Here is a 19,295-nt window from a genome sequence, read left to right on the forward strand (position 1 = left end):
ACAGATGGCTGTCTTTTCTTTTACACCCTTTTCTTCTCAGTGGAATATATATTTTTTGGAAGTTGTAAAATAACTCCTTAAATGTACACTACTGATCATGTATCGTCTTACCCTTTAATCTATTTTCCGAATCCACTCTACTCAATTCCGCTCTCATACCTTCATAGTCTCCTTTATTCAAGCTTAGCACGCTTGTTTGAGATCCAACCTTCTCACCCTTTAATTGAATATGGAATTCAACCATGTTATGGTCACTCATTCCAAGGGGATCCTTTACTAGGACATTTTTAATTAATCCTGTCTCGTTACACAGGACCAGATCTAAGGTTGCTTGTCCCCTGGTCGGTTCAGTTACATACTGCTCAAGAAATCCATCCCTAATACACTCAATGAACTCATCCTCAAGGCAGCCCTGCCCAATTTGATTTGTCCAATTAATATGATAGTTAAAATCCCCCATAATTATAGATGTTCCCTTATTACAAGCCTCAACTATTTCCTGATTGATACTCCGTCCAACAGAATTGCAACTTTTCGGAGGCCTATAGACTACGCCCACTAGTGTTTTTTTCCCCTTATTATTCCTTACCTCCACCCAAACTGTTTCATTATCCTGATCTTTTGACCCAATATCATTTCTCTGTATTACAGTGATTCCTTCCTTTATTAACATACCCACCCCACCTCCCCTTCCTTCCTGCCTGTCCTTCCTGATCGTTAAATAACCTGGTGTTGTGTATGTACCTTTAAGGGAATAGCTGGTCTTAGACTGCAGTACCGGCAGTGACCACCCCTGTATAAAAGGCCCTAGCAGGCTTCTGTAGTTTCAGTTTCAAGCTGCCTCTTGTTCAGTAAAGTACCTGTTAAACTGTTCTCCTGAAGTCCATGTATTATTGAGGCGCGGACTTTACAGTGGCGACGAGTAAGTTCGAACTCACCTGCAGTGTGGCATCATCTCACGGGGATCTCGCCTGAAAGGAAGGTCCTGGAAGGTTATAGTCTGAGCAACGGGCGTCGACCGAGGGCAACCGCCCGAAGAATCCATCGGTGTTTGGAGAATTGCGGGAGAGACTGTGGTTCCAGCGAATCGTGCTGGTAGCAGGTAGCACGCTGACCCTTCCGGACTGCGATGGGCTCAAGCTCGATCGAGCGGCTCTATAAATCAGGCCGCACAGCATCGCCGGGAAAAGAAGACGAGAGAGGGTGGAGCGCACAGGGCGCGGTCGGTGCTCGAGAACAGGACAGCGGAGAGAAACTAAATGGGGGGGAAGGAAAGCGAGACGCGCTGCAGCTGCGGGTCGCCGCCATTATCCCGTAGAACGCTAGGAGCAGCGTGGCAGTAAGGGGAAGAAGCAAAAGTGCGGGAGGCGCCATTTTATCCCGTTGGGGAAGAAGCAAAAGCGCGGGAGGCGCCATTTTATTCCATTGGGGAAGAAGCAAAAGCGCGGGAGGTGCCATTTTAAATCGTCCAAGATGCCGAAAAGTGGCAGTATCACTGCTTTCGACAACGAGGTAGAAGACTGGACCACGTATGTGGAAAGAATTGAAGTGTACTGCAAGGCAAATGAGGTGGCTGATGGAAAGAGGGCGTCGGTATTATTAAATCTGATGGGTGCGAGTATGTACGGCCTATTGCGGAATTTAATTACCCCAGCTAAACCAATGGAGAAAAGTTTTGAGGAGATTGTTCATATCTTACAGGAACATCTAAGCCCTACACCACTGCTGATAGCAGAAAGATTCAAGTTCCATAAAAGAAACCAGCACAAAGATGAGAGCAATGCTGACTATCTTACGGAACTACGCAAGTTATCGAAGCACTGCCAGTTCGGAGCAGGACTGGCAGACACCTTACTGGATAAGTTTGTCTGCGGGCTCCAGAGTGAAGGAACCCAGAAACGACTACTTTCGGAAAAGGACCTGACGCTAGAACAGGCTTTCAGCGTGGCAGTATCCCACGAAGCAGCAGCACGGGGAGCTGTGGAAATACAACAGAAACCACAAGAATACAGCGCTAACGAAATGGCGTATGGAGCCGAAAAGTGCTTTCGCTGCGGCAGAACAACCCATGAGCAGAAGGACTGCTGGTTTAAAGCCAAAATATGCTGGCAATGCAGGAAAATGGGACATATAGCAAGAGTCTGCAGGTCGGGAAAGAAGACCAACACGACAAGAACTACTAAGGAACAGTACAGGAAAGTAAAGAAACTGACAGATAGTAGTTCAGAAGATCAGGAGAGTGATAAGGACTCCGGGAGCAGGCGACTAAGTTGTTTAAAGTTACACAACGTGATCGCAAAAGAAGATCACCGAACCATTTGGGTCACCCTCATGATAGCAGGGTCCCCAGTGAAGATGGAATTGGACACAGGATCAGCCCTAACTGTCATGAATCGACGAGACTATGAGCGGCTATTCTCACACATACCCTTAAAGAACACGTCCATTGTATTGAAGACATACACGGGGCAAAAGGTCTACCCCAGAGGAAAAATAAGGGTGCCAGTTGAATATAATGGAAAGGAAACACAGAAACTATACATGTATATACTACGAGATGGAGGACCACCATTATTGGGACGTGAATGGATCCGAAGACTACAATTGGATTGGCATTCCATTCTGGCACTAACTGTGACTGACAAAAAAAGATGATGACGTCGCACCTGGATGTCTGTCACAAAATCTATCTGATGCGGAAGAGGTGTTCCAACAAGGACTTGGGATTCTAAAAGGAGTAAAGGCAACCATAAAGATTGAGGATAATGCAACCCCAAAATTTTTCAAGGCCAGACCGGTGCCTTACGTGATACGCCCAGCTGTGGAAGCTGAACTGGAGAGTCTGGAGCGTTCGGGGGTGCTGTCTAAGGTGGACTGGAGCGAGTGGGCCACACCCATCATTCCTGTAATGAAGAAAGCATTGAGCAGCACGCCTGGGGAGCCAAGGAAGGTTCGCATCAGTGGGGACTTCAAGGTGACTGTGAACCCAGTCCTGCACACAGTACAGTATCCGCTTCCGTGGATAGAAGATATTTTCGCCTCACTATCTGGAGGGAAACGTTTCACAAAGATTGACCTGGCTCAAGCGTATCTACAAATGGAGGTGGAAGAAGCATCTAGGAAATACCTCACGATAAACACTCACAAAGGCCTTTACCAGTACAATCGACTGGTATTTGGGGTAGCATCGGCCCCGGCTATGTGGCAGAGGGCAATGGAACAAGTCCTGCAAGGGATCCCGGGGACCCAGTGTTATTTGGATGACATCCTGGTTACGGGCGAAAATGACAATGAACACCTTGCCAACCTGGAAAAGCTGCTCACGAGATTGCAGGAATATGGGCTACGAGCCAACCATCCCAAATGCGAGTTCTTCAGGAGACAAATCTCGTATTGTGTCCACATGATTGATGAGGAAGGGTTGCATAAGTCGCCGGACAAGATTGAGGCTGTAGTCAAGGCTGCAGCACCAGAAAATGTGTCGCAACTGAGGTCGTTCCTCGGGTTGGTGAACTACTACCATAAGTTCTTGCCGAATTTATCTACGATTCTGCACCCACTGAATGCCCTCCTTCAAACTGGTGTAACATGGAAATGGAGTGATGAGTGTAAGCGTGCCTTTCAGGAATGTAAATGCCAAATCACTTCAAAAGAAGTATTGGCCCACTACAACCCAGCACTACCGATTCGGTTGGCATGTGATGCGTCACCTTACGGCATTGGAGCGGTGCTGTCACACAAATTCCGTGACGGTTCAGAGAGGCCAAAAGCCTTTGCATCGCGCTCGCTAACCTCAGCTGAGCGTAACTACGCCCAGATTGACAGGGAGGCCCTCAGCCTGGTGTGGGGGGTGAAGAAGTTCAATCACTATCTGCACGGACAGAAATTCACCCTACTGACTGATCATCAACCCCTGGTCTCAATTTTTAACCCAAAGAAGGGCGTTCCGGTGATGACGGCGCAACGGCTGCAAAGATGGTCACTTTTTCTCGGGGCACATTAGTATGACATAGAGTACAAAGGTACGAAACAACATGGAAACGCTGATGGGCTGTTGCGCCTACCGTTGCCTACGGTGGAAGAAGCACCTGCAGTGGACCCGGTGGAGATATTCCATGCGACCATAGTCGAATGTTTGCCTGTTACAAACGCAAGTATTGAGAAGTAAACCCAAAATGACCCCACACTCTCTCGGGTCTATGATTTGACGGTGAAGGGATGGCCAGCATATGGCGACTCACTGTTGCCAGCATTCTCGCCAAGGAGAGAACAGCTGTCAGTGTGCCGGGGGACCTTGATGTGTGGATCCCGAGTGGTAATTCCCCCCAAGTTGAGAGATAGAGTGCTCAATGAGCTTCACGAGGGTCATCTGGGAGGGGTGAAAATGAAGAGCCTAGCCAGGGCGTTTGTGTGGTGGCCGGGAATCGATAAAGAAATCGAGGAGATGACCAAGAGATGCACAGGATGCCAGAAGGTCCAAAACGCTCCACCACAGGCCCCACTACATCCATGTGAGTGGCCCTCATCTCCATGGCAACGGGTACACATTGATTTCGCTGGTCCATTTATGGACTGAATGTTTCTAATCGCTGTGGACGCCCATTCGAAATGGCCAAAGGTCATTAAAATGTCCTCCACCACCACGGAGAAAACTATTGCAGTCCTAAGGACCATCTTCGCCAGGAATGGGTTGCCAGAACAGATCTGTTCCGACAATGGCCCACAGTTTGTGTCTGAGGATTTCCGAAGGTTCCTGAAGAATAATGGGGTGAAACATTACACATCTGCCCCATATCATCCAGCCACAAATGGATTGGCTGAGAGGTTTGTTCAGACCTTTAAAAAGGCCATAAAGGCAATGTATAATGACGACATACCACTGCAACACAAGGTGGATAACTTCCTGTTTGCTTACCGGAATGCAACACATGCAGTAACCAACCAAACTCCAGCCGTACTGTTTTTCAACCGGAGACTAAGATGTCGCTTGGATTTGCTCAAACCAAACATAAGACGAGATGTTGAGGATAAGCAGTTCCAGCACATAAATGAGAAGCCAACCAGGAGCTTCAAGATAGGGCAACCAGTCTTGGCCCGCGACTACCGAACAGAAAAATGGCAGCCAGGCACGATATGCACACAGCAGGGACCACTAATGTACACAGTGGACGTTGGAGAGAGCATCATGAGACGCCATGCTGACCAGATTCTAGAGTCACAGGAACAAGCCAAACCTGTACCACAAGCATGTGCACCTGGTAATGAGCCCGAAGTACAGATTGCGTCTACCTCGGAAGCAAGGGTATTGGAAGCTGACGAACCAACCAATGACAATGAGCCAGAATTGACTCCACTGCCAGAACAGGATACTCGAGAATGGCGCTATCCAGTCCGGATCAGGAAGCCTCCTCAAAGACTGAACTTATAAATGACTATTTCAGTTGATGTATATATTACTGAGAAAATTGTAATTGTAATTAGTTATTATTTAGTTGTTAAATGAATGTTATGTACTGTTTATCTAAAAGGGGAAGAATTGTTGTATATGTACCTTTAAGGGAATAACTGGTCTTAGACTGCAGTACCGGCAGTGACCACCCCTGTATAAAAGGCCCTAGCAGGCTTCTGTAGTTTCAGTTTCAAGCTGCCTCTTGTTCAGTAAAGTACCTGTTAAACTGTTCTCCCGAAGTCCGTGTATTATTGAGGCGCGGTCTTTACACCTGGTATGTTTAATTCCCAGGCATTGTCACCCTGCAGCCATGTTTCTGTAATGGCCACAAGATCATACCCATATGTAGTTATTTGTGCCATTAACTCGTCTATTTTGTTACGAATGCTACGTGCATTCAGATAGAGAACTTTCAAATATGTTTTGTGACACTTAGTTCCTGCTTTTGCCCTTTTTATTACTTTACCTTTTACTCCATACCTTCTGCCCCTTCCTGACACGCTCTGGTTTTTAATTTCCCCACTGCTACCTAAGTCTATGACCTTCTCTGCTGTCATTTTTATTATTTGCTCTCTAGGAACCTCCCCCCCACTAGTTAGTTTAAAGCCCTCTCTACAGCCCTAGTTATATGATCCGCCAGGACTCTAGTCCCAGCACTGGCCACGTGAAGCCCGTCCCAACGGAACAGCTCCCTCCTGCCCCAGTACTGGTGCCAGTGTCCCAGGAAGCAAAACCCATTTCTCCCACACCAGTCTTTGAGCCACGCATTTAACTCTCTAATTTTATTTGTCCTAGCCAAATTCGCTCGTGGCTCAGCTAATAATCCAGAGATTATTACCCTTGAGGTTCTGTTTTTTAATTTGACCCCTAGCTGCTCATACTCCTTTAACAGAACCGGCTTCCTAGTCCTATCTACGTCGTTTGTACCAACATGGACCATGACAACTGGATCCACCCCTCCCACTGCAAGTTTCTTTCCAGCCCAGAGGAGATGTCCTTAACCCTGGCACCGGGTAGGCAACACAGCCTTCGGGACTCTCGCTCTCGGCTGCAGAGAACTCTATATATCCCCCTAATAATACTATCCCCTACCACTACAACATTTCTATTTACTCCCCCCTCTTGAATGGCCCCCCGTTCCACGGTGCTGTGGCCAGGTTGCTCATCCTCCCTGCAGTCCCTGCTCCTGTCCCCACAGGGAGTAAGAACCTCGAACCTGTTGGACAAGAGCAAGGGCTGCGGCTCCTCCAGCTCTACCTCCTGGATCCTCGTACCTGCCTCACTCGTAGTCACGCCATCCTGTCCCTGACCATGGGCTACATCTAAATTAATTAACTTCATAGGTGTGACCACCTCCTGATACACAGAGTCCAGGTACTTCTCCCCCTCCCTGATGTGTCGCAGTGTCTGAAGCTCAGACTCCAGCTCATCAACATGGAGCTGGAGTTCCTGTAGCAGCAGACACTTGTCACAGACGTAATTCACCGGCTCCCACATCTCGCAACAGTAACACATCACCTGCTCCATTCTATGTAATTAATTAAATTTTTTATTGTTAGTTATGGACACCGTCTGCCCGATTTTAGATGCTAGTATCCCCTTTAATTAATTGGGTTTAAATTAAATCAATCCCTCTAGTTACACCAGTTAAATAGTTTACCAACAGTCACTCTGCACCAGAAAGGCCTTATTAACTACAACCCACAGAGTTAAAGTTTGAAAAGAGCACCTAACACCCCACTTACCCTAACTCACAGCACTCTTTGATGACTTGCACTCAATGCTTGCTCGCACTAGGACTGGTCTTTTTATACTGTTTGTTTGTTTACAGCCAAATGAGTCACCCCTGCTGATTGGTTAGAAAACTGGTTTCCACTGCCTGCTGTGCCAATTTACTCCTACTGCAGTGTAACCTTGTTTTACTCTTCTTAAACCAACAGAATCCCAAATATTTAACTTTTCCCCTTTATTTAAACTGCTTAAGTAATCTTATCAAGAATGATTTAAAGAGAAATAACAATTAAAGAACTCTCACACTTACCCAAACTCACAGCACTCTTTGATGACTCGCACTCAATATGCAGCTCATTCACGACCAGCATCAGACCCTATTGCCTCTGAGAGCTGCCACAGTACCTTCATGATAAACCAGTATTCTTTCATTCAGAAAGGCAACCCCATAGGTTGGCTCTAGAAGATACAAGCTATCTTCTGCATCAATAGCTAATGACACCTGTATAGTTTCTCAGGACATAAGCTGTGGACTGATGTCATGAGAGAGCACCCTTCCGCTTCCCTCCACAAATGTACCAACTCTGGGCACAACAACTCTCAAAGCTTCCTCTTGTGATGAAAGTTACTTCCACACCTTTCCAAACACAACGTCTACACACATTAATGGCCCAGAAATTCAGGTCGGAGTCTTCCCGCGGGTGCAAGCCCCCGACCTGCACTTACCTTGCGCGCCGGCCGTTGAGCTGTGGGCCCGCGTGGGATTCCGATCCTGGGCCTGCTCCAACTGCCGGCGCGCAGTGCTTGCGTATCCCAGGGGCGCAGTTAGTTCGATGCATCCCCTGGGATCACGTGGGCCATGGGGAGCCAATCGGAGCAGGGAATGCTCCATTCATAAGTCTGACAGGAAGTGCTGTCAAAACTTATAAATACTACGGCCCCAAAGTAGCACTAAATCTTCAAATAATTTTTTTTTTAAATCACATTTTTTAAATAAACTATAAATTACATGAAATAACTATTTTAAACAATAATTTAAATTTTTGAAAAAATTAATTTTATTTTCTAACGGTGCTAAAAATAAACTTACCTTGCTTTAAAGTATTTAAAAATAATAAACCTGTGGAAAAAATGTTTTAATTTTAATTACGCCTGCTTTTTACATTTCTAAATTCTGCAGGCTTACCCTCCTGGGAAAACCTGTAAAAAAAGACCGAAGTTCGATGCGCATGCGCAGCCACTCCAACGCACGTGTTCAACCTCTGAACCCCTTAGTTCACAGGAACGGAAGTGCCGGTTTCCCGCGCATGCGCAGTGCATGCAGGAGACCGGCACTTCCATTGGGCCTACGGGTGAGTACCCCGTGCATACTCACCCGTGGAGACCCGAATTTCTTGGCCAATTACTTTAGTAGAACCATAATTTTAATGTCAAACTGCATTGTGTTTGGGCCTTGTGTTTGTTACCATGATGCTTAGTGCCAGTGTATGAAGTATGAAGCCGTCTGCTACCTGAGCAGCAGGAGTATGTGAGGTGGTGGCTGCTGTTTTGCAATAGGATCCTCCTGAGACTGAGGTGACCCTCGACCCCTGGTAGCTAAATCCGGAGATGGAGTTGCAGGCGCCTCTTGTTCTGCAGCATGGGCAGCAGGGCCCTGTTTCCTCCTACCACGTGTGCTGGCATCAGTAAGAGTTATTAAAAGTGTCCACATGTACTGCTAGCCTGTGAAATGGCACCATCGTGCATGCTCGTTGCTGCCATGCTGCTAGCACTGGGCACGGGTTCAGCGTGGCACTGATCTGTGCGAAGACAAACATAATGGCACCAATTAGATCAATGAAGCCCTGCTTTGTGGTTGTCTGTAACCAAATGTCAAGCCTATCAAAGCCAGAAGAGACAGGCCTCTCTGGTCTAGTACCCAGGTTTCTTGGCAGGCATGGAAGAAATGCCCTTGTCATGGGGGACTCCATTGTGTTGGTCTTCAGTGCTTGGTCTTCAGTGCTTGGTCTTCAGTGTTTGGTCTTCAGTGTTTGGTCTTCAGTGCTTGGTCTTCAGTGCTTGGTCTTCAGTGTTTGGTCTTCAGTGCTTGGTCTTCAGTGCTTGGTCTTCAGTGCTTGGTCTTCAGTGCTTGGTCTTCAGTGCTTGGTCTTCAGTACTTGGTCTTCAGTGTTTGGTCTTCAGTGTTTGGTCTTCAGTGCTTGGTCTTCAGTGCTTGGTCTTCAGTGCTTGGTCTTCAGTGCTTGGTCTTCAGTACTTGGTCTTCAGTACTTGGTCTTCAGTGTTTGGTCTTCAGTGCTTGGTCTTCAGTGCTTGGTCTTCAGTGCTTGGTCTTCAGTACTTGGTCTTCAGTACTTGGTCTTCAGTGTTTGGTCTTCAGTGTTTGGTCTTCAGTGCTTGGTCTTCAGTGCTTGGTCTTCAGTGCTTGGTCTTCAGTGCTTGGTCTTCGGTACTTGGTCTTCAGTACTTGGTCTTCAGTGTTTGGTCTTCAGTGTTTGGTCTTCAGTACTTGGTCTTCAGTGTTTGGTCTTCAGTGCTTGGTCTTCAGTGCTTGGTCTTCAGTGTTTGGTCTTCAGTGCTTGGTCTTCAGTGCTTGGTCTTCAGTGTTTGGTCTTCAGTGTTTGGTCTTCAGTGCTTGGTCTTCAGTGCTTGATCTTCAGTGCTTGGTCTTCAGTGCTTGGTCTTCAGTGTTTGGTCTTCAGTGCTTGGTCTTCAGTGCTTGGTCTTCAGTGCTTGGTCTTCAGTGCTTGGTCTTCAGTGTTTGGTCTTCAGTGTTTGGTCTTCAGTGTTTGGTCTTCAGTGTTTGGTCTTCAGTGTTTGGTCTTCAGTGCTTGGTCTTCAGTACTTGGTCTTCAGTGTTTGGTCTTCAGTGTTTGGTCTTCAGTGCTTGGTCTTCAGTGCTTGATCTTCAGTGCTTGGTCTTCAGTGCTTGGTCTTCAGTGTTTGGTCTTCAGTGCTTGGTCTTCAGTGCTTGGTCTTCAGTGCTTGGTCTTCAGTGCTTGGTCTTCAGTGTTTGGTCTTCAGTGTTTGGTCTTCAGTGCTTGGTCTTCAGTGCTTGGTCTTCAGTGCTTGGTCTTCAGTGTTTGGTCTTCAGTGTTTGGTCTTCAGTGCTTGGTCTTCAGTGCTTGGTCTTCAGTACTTGGTCTTCAGTACTTGGTCTTCAGTGTTTGGTCTTCAGTGTTTGGTCTTCAGTGCTTGGTCTTCAGTGCTTGGTCTTCAGTACTTGGTCTTCAGTGTTTGGTCTTCAGTGTTTGGTCTTCAGTGCTTGGTCTGCAGTGCTTGGTCTTCAGTGCTTGGTCTTCAGTGCTTGGTCTTCAGTGCTTGATCTTCAGTACTTGGTCTTCAGTGTTTGGTCTTCAGTGCTTGGTCTTCAGTGCTTGGTCTTCAGTGCTTGATCTTCAGTGCTTGGTCTTCAGTGTTTGGTCTTCAGTGCTTGGTCTTCAGTACTTGCTCTTCAGTGCTTGGTCTTCAGTGCTTGATCTTCAGTGCTTGGTCTTCAGTGTTTGGTCTTCAGTGCTTGGTCTTCAGTACTTGCTCTTCAGTGCTTGATCTTCAGTGCTTGGTCTTCAGTGCTTGGTCTTCAGTGCTTGGTCTTCAGTGCTTGGTCTTCAGTGCTTGGTCTTCAGTACTTGCTCTTCAGTGCTTGGTCTTCAGTGCTTGGTCTTCAGTGCTTGGTCTTCAGTGCTTGGTCTTCAGTGTTTGGTCTTCAGTACTTGGTCTTCAGTGTTTGGTCTTCAGTGCTTGGTCTTCAGTGCTTGGTCTTCAGTGCTTGGTCTTCAGTGTTTGGTCTTCAGTGTTTGGTCTTCAGTGCTTGGTCTTCAGTACTTGGTCTTCAGTGCTTGATCTTCAGTGCTTGGTCTTCAGTGCTTGGTCTTCAGTGCTTGGTCTTCAGTGCTTGGTCTTCAGTGCTTGGTCTTCAGTGCTTGGTCTTCAGTGCTTGGTCTTCAGTGTTTGGTCTTCAGTACTTGCTCTTCAGTGTTTGATCTTCAGTGTTTGATCTTCAGTGTTTGGTCTTCAGTGCTTGGTCTTCAGTGCTTGGTCTTCAGTGTTTGGTCTTCAGTGCTTGGTCTTCAGTGCTTGGTCTTCAGTGCTTGGTCTTCAGTACTTGCTCTTCAGTGCTTGGTCTTCAATGCTTGCTCTTCAGTGCTTGGTCTTCAGTGTTTGGTCTTCAGTGCTTGGTCTTCAGTGCTTGGTCTTCAGTGCTTGATCTTCAGTGTTTGGTCTTCAGTGCTTGATCTTCAGTGCTTGATCTTCAGTGCTTGATCTTCAGTGTTTGGTCTTCAGTGCTTGATCTTCAGTGCTTGGTCTTCGGTGCTTGATCTTCAGTGTTTGGTCTTCAGTGCTTGATCTTCAGTGCTTGATCTTCAGTGCTTGATCTTCAGTGTTTGGTCTTCAGTGCTTGATCTTCAGTACTTGATCTTCAGTGTTTGGTCTTCAGTGTTTGGTCTTCAGTGCTTGGTCTTCAGTGCTTGGTCTTCAGTGCTTGGTCTTCAGTGCTTGGTCTTCAGTGCTTGGCCTTCAGTGCTTGGTCTTCAGTGCTTGGCCTTCAGTGCTTATGTCATTGCTCGATTCTCTTTCAGATGTTAACCAACCTGTTGCATACTTACAGCATTTTCTACTTCTATTTCAGATTTACAGCTTTCTATTATTTATTTTATTTCACTGTTCTCCCTTCCAGGTCTCCATGTATCAATACACTCAATCTGGCTTGAAATGTTAGGTGGCTTACCTAATCCCAGACTCCTGAACTAACTATAAAGGGGTACATGACATGGATTCTGTGTTTCTAATGTAGTTTTCCTTTCTTCCTCCCTGTAGAATAATGTTAGGCTCAATGGTATCTCATCTTTTAGACAACATGATTGAACATGTCCCATCCTTGTTTCCTGAGGCGTGATACACTAGCTCACCAATGTAACCACAATGCTATACATCTATTTGTTTTCTTTTATCTTTTCTTTGTTTCTCAGTTTTATGTGCAAATTTTCAGTTTGCATTAATTTACAAGACAGTCATGAGAGAGTCGGGCATAAAGAGAATATGCAAATGTTAAAAATGATGGAACTTGCTGTCATTGTTTTAAAAAAAAGGTTCATCTTTTATTAATGTGTTGAACTCCTCAATTTTACAGTTTTAATAAAGTAGAAGATAGTGAGGAAATAATATAGTCTGTATTTCGTCCACATTTACATCTTTTGTTTAGGACATGCTTTGGCTGCGATGATATAAATTCTGCAGACACAGAAATGGACATTAAGACTGTTTCCCTGGGTAAAATGCAAAGCTCCTTGTTACTTCCTATATACAATGTGCATTATAAATGTTGTTCTATGAGCAGGAAGTTGAGCATAACTGCAAGATATCAATTGTATTCATCCTTAAGCATTTGCAGATTTTTATCGAAAGCTGGGAAAATTTTCACGTGCAAAAATTTAATGCAAACTTTAAATTAATTTAAATTTTCTGTTCTATTAGTCTGTGGCTAACAACAAATTGTTTTAATTGACTGAGATAATATGGAAATTAATCTTAAAATGCGTCATTTAGATGTAATCGACAAATAATGTTAAAACACTCCAATACTAAGTAAAAAACTGTAAAAATATATTTTCCTTTCCGATGACATAAAAGATACATTTTGCAAGAATTATTGTCTTATGACTCCATGACATTTAGAAATATAATTCTGACCTGATCATGCAATGTATAATGATTGTCATCTGTAGATTCACAAAACTGCAAACTGTTTCAGTTTTGTCAATTACACGACAATTTCAGTTTCAGAGGTGTTGTAAACGGTGATCAAAGCTTCAGTGCCAGGACTGGGTGAATACCTGATACTGGGTAAAGGCAGTAGGTGTAAATCTGGTTCAGTAATCCAGGCCTGGTATTTGAACACTCAGATTTAAGTGCTCTGCCATTGTTACGTGTTAATAGTTGGCTCCCCCAAATACTCATGCATCAGTTCTGAACACGCCATGCGTACAAGCTGCGTCTACACATGTTGGAGACGCTCGCCTGGTAATTTCATGGGAGTTCTCCAGCAGAACCCTTGGTGAAGTGGCATAAGTGGCTAAAAATGGCCATTTGCGCTGTTTCGCTGGGATTCCCGCAAAAGTTAAGGGGGGAATTTTGCCAGCCCTGGGGAGGTGGGTATTGAGTTGGGACTGCCGGGAAAATGGCAGAAACCGCTCCCAACCCACCTCTGTGCCATCTTCCCGGGAGGCGGGTCCCCGAGTCATGCAGAGACCCGTCTCCTCGAGGCAGGAAGGGGATTACAGCCATTTACCTGCCTGTTAACAGGCAGTTTTGAGGCTTATCCCCATTTTACCCCTGCAAGTGTGGGCTTCCCGACGGCTGCGAACCTCGCCAGGGTCAGTGAGGTGAGCAGTGGGTCTGCGGGGGTCAGAGGGATCGAAAAGTGCACTGTGGAGTTGAGGGATGGGTGCAAGTGTGGAGAGGTGAGTATGAGAGGTGAGTGTAAAGTGTTAGAAAAAGTTTACTTACCTTTGTTTCTTCCTGCAGGCTTCAACCCTTGAGAATCTGGAGGTGCCTCATCTCAACGGCAGAGATGACAGAATGGCTGCTGCATTCTCAGATGCAGCAGCCATCTGATTTCTGCTGAGGAAAGAGGTTTGGTGAGTCTTCAATACAAGGACTCACCTTAGAACAGAGATTGTCAGTGTTTGACAGCTTCTCTAAGCTGTCAAATGCTGACAATTCATATGTCAAAAATTTTTGACAGATGAAACATCATATGCTGATGTCCTCTGTCACCGGCTTTCCCTTAATTGGTCGGCTAAGCCCGCATGGCGGGCTTAACAAGGTCAATCATGGGAAAGTAACATGGGTTGGCCGAACGTCATTGGGGGCGGGACTAAAACCCGAAAACCAGCAGTCCCACCCCCAACGCGTCCCCATTGACAAAGTCCAGCCCCAAGAGAGCCCTGCTGAATTTCAGGGTCACTGCATGCACCTGTAGCATGCTTCTGTGTGCGTGCAGTGGCTGGTTTTTAATTTAGCACATGGGATGCCTAAGGGCACGGCAGAGGTAGTGGCAAAGGGAAGCTGGCAACCATGTGATGGGGCACCACGTCTGTAATCTGGGTTCTAACCCCACTGCGAGTTGATCGTATCATTCTGTTTGTGTTAACACTAGCAGAAATAAACTTTGGCCCTTAGCCAAATGCCAAGTCATTCAATTCCTGTCGTCAAACTGTTTCAATTCTATGATTTTGTCTCTTTGGGACCATTGGCAGCACTTGCATGGGAGGGGAAGGTTTCTCGTCACAGGACACCCTTCACTGTAACCGAGGAGGAACATTCATCTTGATAGGATAGGCTGATAGGATAAATAAAACAATTGGAAGAATTTAAACTGGGGGAGGGAATATCTGTGTGGAGCAATTACTAGGAAGGAGTCATGTGAATACAGCAAGGAGGACAAGCTGTATTTATATGAATGCCAGAAAAATAAGGAATAAAATGGATGAATTAGAAGTGATGGTAACTAGGATATTAAAAGATATTACAGGAGTTACTGAAACCTGGCTAAAACTAAAGTCTATGTGGAACAAATCTGTAGGTTTACGCAGGCTTCAGGAAGGCTAGAGAATGGAAAGAGAGGGACTTGGCTGGCACCACTGATCAGGGAATATTTATATACGTTGCTGAGAGGAAGGAAATGGGAATTATCTCTTTGGGTGGATCTGGAAGGTGGAAAAGGTTAGTGGTAGGAAGATGTATTAGGCCACCACAAAATAAAGCCGAGATGGAGGTCATTAAACAGATTTCAGCTAACGGGGAGAATTCTAACCCACAGGATGGGTGGGGGAGGGGCTGGGGGGTTAAATTCTTAAAAATAAGAAACGCGAACCCAACCAGCAAATGCGCCTGCTTCTGGTTTTAACCGGGTGAGTAGCCTGCTCTCGAGAAGCAGGTCAGTAATTTTAATATGTTAATAGGGCTGCATGCCTCAGATTTTAGCAGTCATTTGGATGTAATGGCTGTGGGAGAGATTTTCCAGGTCTCGGGAAACCCGGCAGGTAAAGGGAGGCTTGTGGGCCAGGAGGAGCAGGACTGCTTCCCCCAACACCCGGTCCCGCAAGTTAACCTCCCCACGATCCGATGCTGACCCCTTGCGATCTGATGTTGACCCGCGATCTCCTGCCCCCACAATATCTCCCCTCGCTATGTCCCTGCCCCCCATCCTGCAATTTCACCCTCCCTCCCTCCCTCCCTCCCTCCTCTCCGATCCCCGACTACAGCCTTCTGCTACAGACCTTCCCACCCGACAGTCGGCCAGCCTCTGAGTCTGGCCGTTAAACTCGGCAGCATTCTCTGTATTTCTGGTATACCTGACCGTTAAAAGTTGGCCCCACTCCCTCCCTGTCTCCACCTAAATATCAGGGCCAACATTCCCGTTGTAAACAAAGGGTCAATTTTAACCTAAACTGCCCATTGGCAATGGAGAGTAATATTACTCTGGGTGTAAAACCAGCTTTCACCCAAGCCCGTGGCTTTCCCGCCCGGTGCGTTCGGCTAAAATGACCCCCCATAGAATCTCTTCTTCTTAGGCAGTCCCTTGGAACCGAGGATGACTTGTTCCACATTAAAAATTAGTTCTCAGGTGACTGATGAGTCCAATGTGGGACCTACAGTCTCTGTCACAGGTGGGGCAGATGGTGGTTGAAGGGGCGGGTGGGGTGGGGTGCTTGGGTTGACGTGTGCTCCTTGCGCTGCCTGCGCCTGGCTTCCGTTTGCTCCCGGCGAAGAGACTCGAGGTGTTCGGCGCCTTCCCAGATGCTTCTTGTTATGTCCGTGTATCTTGATGTTGTGTCCTTCAATAATTAGACAACAAGACTGCAGGGAATGATTCAACAGGTGTTTACTGAATGAGGGGTACTCTAGAACTAACTATACAGATCACTACTCAGGGTTTATATGCAGGTGTGGTCACTGCCGGTACTACAGTATACAGGAGCTGTAAAAGTAGTTCTCTCACTTAAAGGTACATACATTACAATTCCTCCCCTTTTAGATTAACAGTACCATAACATTCATTTAACAATTAAATATCAAACTAATTACAATTAACACTTTTAACATGCAACATTAGCTGAAAATAGTCCATTTATAAATTCAGTCTTTGGGGAGGCTTCCTGATTCTTTCTGGATAACGCCTTTCCTGAGTGTCTCGCTCTTGGTGCGGAGGCGATTCTAGCACCCTGTCGTCAGTTGATTCATCAGCTTCCAATGCTATTGTTTCTGAGGTAGATGCGACCTGTACATCGGGTTCCTCACCAGGTACGTATGGCCGAGACATGGGGTTGACTCGTTCCTGTGACTCTAGGATCTGGTCAGCATGGCGTCTCACAATGTTCTCCCCAACATCCACTGTGTACATTAGTGGCCCCTGCCATGTGCATATCGTTCCTGGTTGCCATTTCTCTGTTCGGTAGTCGCGGGCCAAGACTGGTTGCCCTACATTGAAGCTCCTTGTCGGCTTCTCATTGATGTGCTGGAATTGCTTGCTCTCAACATCTCTTCGTACATTTGGTCTGAGCAAATCCAGACGAGATCTCAACCTTCGGTTAAAGAACATCATGGCCGGGGCCTGGTTGGTGACTGCATGTGTCGCATTTCTGTAGGCTAACAGGAAATTGTCCACCTTATGCTGCAGTGGAATGTCGTCATTGCACATGGCCTTTACTGCTTTTTTAAAGGTTTGTACGAACCTCTCAGCCAATCCATTTGTGGCTGGATGATACGGGCCGTTGTGTAATGCCTTAACCCATTACTTTTCATAAATCTTCGAAACTCTTCGGACACAAACTGTGGTCCGTTATCAGAGCAAATCTGCTCTGGCAAGCCGTTCCTGGCAAAAATGGTCCGTAGGACTGCAATAGTTTTCTCCGTGGTGGTGGAGGACATTTTGATCACCTCAGGCCATTTTGAGTGCGCATCCATGGCTGTTAAAAACATTGAGTCCATGAATGGACCAGCAAAATCAATATGCACCCGTTGCCATGGAGATGAGGGCCACTCCCATGGGTGTAGAGGGGCATGTGGTGGTGCATTTTGGACCTTCTGGCATCCTGAGCAGCTCTTTGTCAGGCCCTCGATTTGCTGATCGATCCCCGGCCACCAGACATAAGCCCTAGCAAGGCTTTTCATTTTCACCCCTCCCAGATGACCTTCGTGAAGCTCATTGAGCACTCTCTCCCTTAACTTGGGTGGAATTACCACTCGGGATCCACACATCAAGGTCCCCTGGCATACTGACAGCTGTTCTCTTCTGGATGATACTGCTGGCAAGAGTGAGTCGCCATGTGCTGGCCATCCCTTCACCGTCAAATCATATACCCGAGACAGTGTCGGGTCATTTCGGGTCTCCTTCTCTATACCAGCGTTAGTTACTGGCAAGCATTCAATTATAGTCGAATGAAATATTTCGACAGGATCCACTGCTGGTGCTTCCTCCGCAGTAGGCAGTGGCAGGCGTGATAGCCCATCAGCGTTTCCATGCTGTTTCTTGCCTTATACTCGATTTCATATTGGTGCGCCCCTAGAAAAAGGGACCATCTTTGTAGCCATTGCGCAGTCATCACCGGAATGCCCTTCTTTGGATTAAAGATGGAGACAAGTGGTTGGTGGTCAGTCAGCAAGGTGAACTTCTGCCCGTGCAGATAGTGATTGAACTTTTCACTCCCCACACTAGGCTGAGGGCCTCCCTGTCAATCTGGGCGTAGTTACGCTCGGCTGAGGTTAGTGACCGAGACGCAAAGGCTACTGGCTTCTCTGAGCCGTCCGGGAATTTGTGTGACAGCACCGTAGTGTGATGCATCACACGCCAACCGAATTGGTAGTGCTGGGTTGGAATATAGTGGTTAGCACTGTTGCCTCACAGCGCCAGGGACCCGGGTTCGAATCCAGCCTCGGGCGACTGTCTGTGTGGAGTTTGCACATTCTCCCCGTGTTTGCGTGGGTTTCCTCCGGGTGCTCCGGTTTCCTCCCACAGTCCAAAAATGTGTGAGTTAGGTTGATTGGCTATGATAAATTGACCCTTAGTGTTAGGGGGATTAAATACGTGGGGTTACGGGGATCGGGTGGGATATGTGTTGGTGTAGGGGTTACGGGGATCGGGTGGGATATGTGTCGGTGCAGGCTCGATGGGCCGAAATGGCCTCTATCTGCACTTGTGGGGTTTCTGTGTGTGTGAACACCTCTTTTGATGTGACCAATGCTTTGCTCTTCTGGAAAGCTTGTTTACATTCGTCACTCCACTTCCATGGTACCCCCGTTTGCAGTAGGGTGTTCAGTGGGTGTAGTACTGTAGACAAATTCGGCAAGAACTTATGGTAGTAGTTCACCAGCCCGAGGAACGACCTCAGTTGTGACACATTTTCCGGTGCTGGAGCCTTGACTATTGCCTCAATCTTTTCAGGGGACTTATGTAACCCCTCTTTATCAATAACGTGGCCACAATACGAGATCTGCTTCTGGAAAAACTCGCATTTGTGGCGATTAGCTCGGAGCCCATATTCCTTCAATCTAGTGAGCACCTGCTCCAGGTTGGCGAGGTGATCACTGTCATTTTCGCCCATGACCAGGATGTCGTCCAAATAACACTGGGTCCCTGGAATCCCTTGCAGGACTTGTTCCATTGCCCTTTGCCAAATAGCCGGAGCTGATGCTACCCTGAACACCAGCCGGTTGTATTGGTAGAGACCTTTATGAGTGTTGATCGTGAGGTACTGTTTCGAGGCTTCTTCTACCTCCATTTGCAGGTACGCCTGGGCCAGATCAATCTTAGTGAAGCGTTTCCCTCCAGATAGCGAGGCGAAAATATCTTCAATCCGCGGAAGCGGATATTGTACAGTGTGAAGGACTGGGTTCACTGTCACCTTGAAGTCCCCACAGATGCGAACCTTCTTTGGTTCCCCAGGCGTATTACTCAACGACCTCTTCATTACAGGAACGATGGGTGTAGCCCACTCGCTCCAGTCCACTTTGGACAGTACTCCTGAACGTTCCAAACCTTCCAGCTCTGCTTCGACGGCTGGGCGGATCGCATAAGGTACCAGTCTGGCCTTAAAAAACTTTGGGCTTGCATTTT

Source organism: Somniosus microcephalus, chromosome 9, assembly GCF_052327205.1.
Source record: "Somniosus microcephalus isolate GS21.2 chromosome 9, FLI_Smic_1.0, whole genome shotgun sequence".
Lineage (NCBI taxonomy): Eukaryota > Metazoa > Chordata > Chondrichthyes > Squaliformes > Somniosidae > Somniosus > Somniosus microcephalus.